Source organism: Anabrus simplex, chromosome 3, assembly GCF_040414725.1.
Source record: "Anabrus simplex isolate iqAnaSimp1 chromosome 3, ASM4041472v1, whole genome shotgun sequence".
In the NCBI taxonomy this organism is placed as follows: Eukaryota; Metazoa; Arthropoda; class Insecta; order Orthoptera; family Tettigoniidae; genus Anabrus; species Anabrus simplex.
This window is the reverse complement of record NC_090267.1, coordinates 126,498,162-126,504,375: the sequence shown is the minus strand read 5'-3', so window position 1 is coordinate 126,504,375 and position 6,214 is coordinate 126,498,162. Positions and strand designations below refer to the sequence as shown.

General features: G+C 39.7%; 1 long non-coding RNA gene across 1 annotated transcript; it reads right to left on the bottom strand.

Moving 5' to 3' along the window:
* Positions 1 to 2,701: 2,701 nt before the first annotated feature.
* Positions 2,702 to 5,916, bottom strand: LOC137499010 (uncharacterized). Its single transcript, XR_011017971.1, has 2 exons — positions 5,878 to 5,916; positions 2,702 to 3,001 (listed from the first exon to the last, which is right to left on the bottom strand). It is a non-coding gene; the product is annotated as an uncharacterized lncRNA (long non-coding RNA).
* Between the last annotated feature and the right edge of the window lie 298 nt (positions 5,917 to 6,214).

Here is a 6,214-nt window from a genome sequence, read left to right as displayed (position 1 = left end):
GACAGCAAGGAGGAAAAATGTTGAGATCCTACGGTCGTTACTGGCCCTAATGATGAATAATAACAATAATAATATTATTAATAATAATAAATAATAGTAATAATAATAATTTCCATCATTTGAATGATTATTTCCGTCGTACAGGATTCTTTTATTTTGTATGTTACATCTAAGATTCCAGCCATTATCTTGCACATACTCCTTGGCGTTATGTTTTCAGAGCTTCGTGGGACTTCCATGTGCCAATGTTCTTCTTAATCGAAATGGGGGCTTATTATAGGCGCAGAGCTGTCTTTGTTCCTCACTGCAATCAGCGGAACACAGATTTTCTTGAATTCTTATCGAATTATTGATATATACCAAATCTTTGACGAACATGAGCAATTCTTTCAGGTTATGTTGAGAGTTAGGCAGACTATCCTTGTGAGCATTTTCTTGTATGTCGAGACATTGGAGGGCCTTCTCACGTCTCCTTGTAGTACGAAGATTTTCTTATCCATATAATGCTACCGGATGCACTACGGTCTTGTGAATTACTACGTTGAAATATTCTGGCTTATTTTTATTACAGAGGACATCGAGGACTTGTCTCCATTTTAACGACTTTATGATGGCATTCATATCAGAGGTCGAAGAGTCTTTTGACCCAAGGTGACCTTGTGTAAATACTGATCGACAACGGGGATGACCACGATGGCTGGACGTACTCGTACTTTTATGAGTTCGAAGAGCATTCAGCTCTCAGATAGCCTTTCATTCCAGGTTAGAGTCACCTGCATAATTGCAACCTGTTTGCACTGTGCATGTATCACGTCATCCGAATAGAGATGCGCCCAAAGGTATGATGACTGTACGTAAGCCGTTACATTATTCACACAAAGGATGAAGAGTACAGATGGTTATTGATGGTCGTCGATAGTTAAGTTGAAAGCTTACTAGATTCTAATCGGACATTGAACCATGTTTTCCACATTGTGGTAGGAGGCCTGGTCTATGGAACTCCTTGTGACTAAAAATTCCCCAAATAAGATCATGCTATACTCGATCAAAGGCCTTTTCTAGATTTAGAAACACCATGCGTACGGTACGCTTCCGTTCACCGTGCACACCGTCAATGAACGTGTGTCATGCATCTCATTAGTGATACTGCATACTTCGACATTACCATACTGATTATGTACCGCTGCACCGGCTGTCCGATACTAGATTGAATATCTACATCGCGAGGCACGGAAGTCAATTACTCAGATGAGCTATGTAAACAAAAGTCTCAAATGGTGAATATTTTCAAATACTTAGAATCCAACAAGACTTTGGATGGCAGCTTCGAATTAAAATCACCCAAAGGTCCAATGATGCGTAGATGAACTGGAGAGGAATTGAAAAGGAAAAACTGCAGTTAGTTCTAAGTCCTGCAATATTGTGTGTTGAGGAGGCTACGATGGACCCTTCCAAAATATTCTGTCTTGATAGTTTTCCTTTCCATAGAGAGTAACCTGGAGATGAGCATGGAAATGTCGGAGATTCAAAATGCTGATATAGGTCTGTAAAGTTCAGAAACGAGAAGATACGGATGAGTAATTAGATAGTAGATATTTCCAAAAGATCCAAGATGAAAGACTGCAGTGACATGGACGTCGGATGAGAGAGGATGAAGACTGTTGGTAAAAAACTGAAAGTATGATTTCTGGGGCACCAGAGGATGATGAAGAACAAGAAGGAAATAGCTAGACTGCATGAATAAGGTTTTCAGAGAGAACTGAAGGAGGGAGATGTGAGAATCCGAGATAAGTGCCTGCAGCCATTTATGAACTCACAGATCGTAACACTGATATACACGGAGTTAAATCTTCATATCCACCGCACTCTAGAAACTTTCAACACACAAATGCGGGGGAAAAACGAAGTAAAGGATAAGGAGTTCGTTGGGACAGACACATCGTACGCATGGCCAAGTGATATATTCCCGTATTTAAGGTAAGATAAAGGATGTGTTCTGCCCGTAGGCAGGTCCGAAACATCACAGAGGTGTGCCTGAGCCGGAGTTTACGTACGGTAGAGTAACCCGTTCCTTTCCGCTCCTCCATTCCCTTACCCCCGCCAACAGCGCGTGGTAACCCATCCAAATCTCGACCATGCCCAATGTTGCTTAACTTAGGAGATCTCACGGGATCCGGTGTTTCAACACGACTACGGCCGTTGGCGTATTTAAGGTAGGCAACATAAGAATAATAAGGGAAGGTAGTCAAATTGATTTAAGTGCAATTTTAAGTCTATCAGGTGTCATTGCCAAATTGGCATAGGTAACTAGGAGGATCGTCTGAATTGCGGTGTATTTTCCATGAGAGCCTACGAAGATTCTATACAACTGCGACGATGGTGCAAATCCGATAAAAAGAGATTGTGAGGAAAAGAACAAGAATATCAGAAAAGAAATGAGTGCTATATTCTGAAAGGCAAGAGTTATGGTAGATTTAATGAACCATCATTGTAGCACAGTAATTGGCACCAGTAGCGGTGTTGCAACAATTTATGAACTCATAAATGGTAACATTGATGCACTCGGAGTTAAACAGAGTTGAATCATGTGGTGGGATTATAGATAAGGGTCTGTATCTTAGTGGTACAGAATATCTCAACATTATCTCAACTTGGAATTAGCAGGGTTACTTTGGTTGGGTGAAATAACATAAAATAATATAAATCAGAAAAATTTTCTTTATTCAGACATTTTCAATTTTGAGAGACTGTCAATCACATAACTGTCGATATCTGCGATAAAGTAATACTGATGAAGTTTCTTTTTTATTCAACCATGGACCTTGATGATTCCTCCGTGGACCAGAGGACCGGCTGCGACAACTGCTGGACCAGCAACTATGGCGGGGCGAGCAGCGACAATTCCTGGAGCTACTGCCACAGGTCCAACACCCACGACAGCTGGGGCACCCAGGTAGCCGGGGTAGGCAAATGCGACAGCCAGAAGGGTAAGGAAGACCAGCTGGAACAGGCATTTCATATCAAGTATATTGTCAGTCAATGAGTGTAGAAGATAAGAGCAAACAATCCCCTGTCAGGTAACCGTTTGTGTTCGCAGGTTATATCATCGTCTACGAGTGCCTTTCCAAACATAAGTCTGAAGGACATGAATCCTTGGGCGAATAATGATTTGTTTTCACTAAATATGGCGTTTAACACAAAATTATTTCCTTTAAAAATAGTAGAAGGCAATAATAATAACAATATTATAAAAAAGTCAAATATTCAATGAAGTGTCTCCCAAAATTCGAGCTAGTTTGTGGTGTGTGTCGGGTGCGATTAGGTTGTACAATGAGCTGCTAAATAATGATACAGATTTACTTCCGTACTCGGATCCCAAGATTTGATTGACATTTTCAAGATTCCTTTGGATTTTCGAGGGGAGGAACATATTTACGATGTAAAAGCGAATAGTCAATTTGTAAAGGAATCTCTTAGCGGATCAGTGAGATCAGTCACCATATTCCCACAACATGCACTTTTAAGAACAATTCGAAAACAATTTGCGGTAAGTTATGATGTATAATCAATGACTTATAACATAAATGTATATATGGTGGGCACGACATTCGAGAAAACTGTCTCTCAGTTCTCATCTTTGTGGTCATGATTTGAATCTTAGCGAATCTATGTAGGGCTATGTGAAATTGTAAACTGATGCCTCAGTGCATCGGACTCCGTGTTAAACAGGATTATCCCTGGCTATCATCGCAGTATTAAAAACAATGTAAAGTACAATCTTGTTGGCTAATTTAACAATGTGTATATAACATCCTTCTTTGTGGTTTATTCTGAGATACGCAAATTATTAGCTATTGGGTAAAGTTAATTTATTACAAATACATTTCTCTAACATTAGGGTATTTTTAGCTAGTGATTATAAAAGTAGACTATACTCCTGTGACTTTGACTCGTTCGTTATCTGTTATGACCAAACAAGTAATTCTGGTTGTTGAGTGCTACTATTCCTTTTGTCTATTTCTCATAGAATGCTTCCTCATTCAGGTGATTTATATTGTTCAATGATTAATATCCATTACCGAGTGTATTAGTTAACGTAATAATGTTAACGAACAGGACTAAATTAACAAACTACCAATAAAAGAACTACCTCGTGTTTTTTGAAAATACTGTTAATTTTGTGACTGAAACCTTTGCATTAAGATTTCAATTTATAAACATTTGCATGCATTTCCTAATATTCGACTCGCGATAGCCGACTATGAAGTTGTTGAACAAGCTTTGCCGTTATGGCATCTTTAATGGTGTTATGAATGTTCATTTCTGAAATACCCTAGTGAAGCGGTTTTGCGGAAACGCCGAGGTGCCGAAATGATATCCCGCAGAAGTTCTTTTACGAGCCAGTGAACATACTGACGCGAGGATGATGTGTTTCAGCACCTTCAAATACAACGCGACTGAGCCAGAATCGAACCTGCCAAGTTGAGCTCAGAAGGTCAGCTCTCTACGACCTGAGCAATTCAGCTGACTAGGGTTGGAAAGGGAGCTGTCATCCACTGCATAAGTTACCATTTTACCCTATACTTTTACTTCAGGAAGGAATAAAAACAGAACTTCCTGCCTTAAGTGACTATTACTCTAGTCATCGTAAGGTAGACAACCAACAATCTTGCATGAAAGCTATGCAAATGAGATTATACATTTATTTAAAATACACAAGAAAGAAAATACATAAAACCCTGATGGACCTCGGCCAACCAAGTGGACATTGCTCATCACGAAGTAAAACATATTCCGGGGTGTACGTGTTCAGCGTGCCGAAATCTCTCGGGCATCATTCTTGGCTTTCTGTACCGGCCTACTTATTAATCCTCAGGTAGCTCCTCAATTGTTTCCATTTGGGCTGAGTGGACCTCAAACTGGCCATCAGATACTGACAAAAATCTCACTTTTGACTGAGAATCAAACCTAGTGCCTCCTATGAAACGTATGTTCGCTACATCTAGACCAGTTCGGTTTCTTTACAAAATTTGTTTTAATTGTAGATCCTCCACCTTAATACATATGTCACATCGTTTAGGATCCAATGTAAAGAGTGGTAGGACATAAAAGACGATTTTATCGATGCTAGAATAGCTGGATAAAATCGTAAAATATTCTGCTCAGACATTGTGAAGAATGTGTGTAATTTCACATCGTGTATCTTCGGCATTGAAAATGGCAGTAACGCCTAGTTATTTGGGTTACACACGCTGGAGAACTTTTTAAATTTATGTAGGACGCGATATGAGGTAAACTTGTGTAGATTTTGGGAAAGCGACATTTATCCCAGTTATCAGGTATCGAACCGGGACTACCTTGCTTACAAAATAGTAATTTATAATTGAGTTGTGAGGACAATGAAGGTACCTTATCCTAAACCTCATGTTATGATTTCACTTTTTACGTCTACCTAGGAAACTGAACCCAGGGTAACCAGATAAGAATATAGTATACTAATTCCTACCCGTACAGAGGTCCGTAACTGCTGAGAAAAAATGCCAGCTTTATACAGACAATGAAGGACAATGGAAGGTACAGGCTTGCACTATTTGTAACCTCGGAATTGAATGAGATAGAGTGGCTAGCTCTATGCCCAGCCATCACCGTCTCCAAGTTTTAAAACGGTGCTCGCTTTTGTTTAGGCTGAGTGAACCTCCGGACCATGTGTATTTCCAGAAGTGGAAGTAACATTTTTTTTAAAATATGACGTCTTGAATGGGAATAGTAGTCTTGTGTTTCTACGTAAACCGAGAAAGCCCTATCGGCTAGGCAAGTCCTAGCCCAGAAATTTGGCTCAATATAATACTACAACTGATTGAAGGAATTATAACTTACCAGCTTGAACATGGTTGCTCGGTTTATGTGTGTTTGTCTGATGGGGAGACGATGTTTGTTGGGACTCACTACCGAGTATATATACCGCTCTAAGCACAGGGCGGGGCAGTAGTTTGAGGTCAACAACTACTAGAAACTCTCCACACAGTGCGTCTTAGAGAATTTGAAAAAATTCTCTAGCGCGTGTAATAATGCTAGCAAGGCCGTTATTGACATTGGCAATGTCGACAAATACACGATCTGAAAACTTCCACATTATTCATATGGACACTCCGCTTTTTAAGGTAATTCTATGCTATCATAAAGTGAACACAGCTGTATTTGTACTAATGAACGC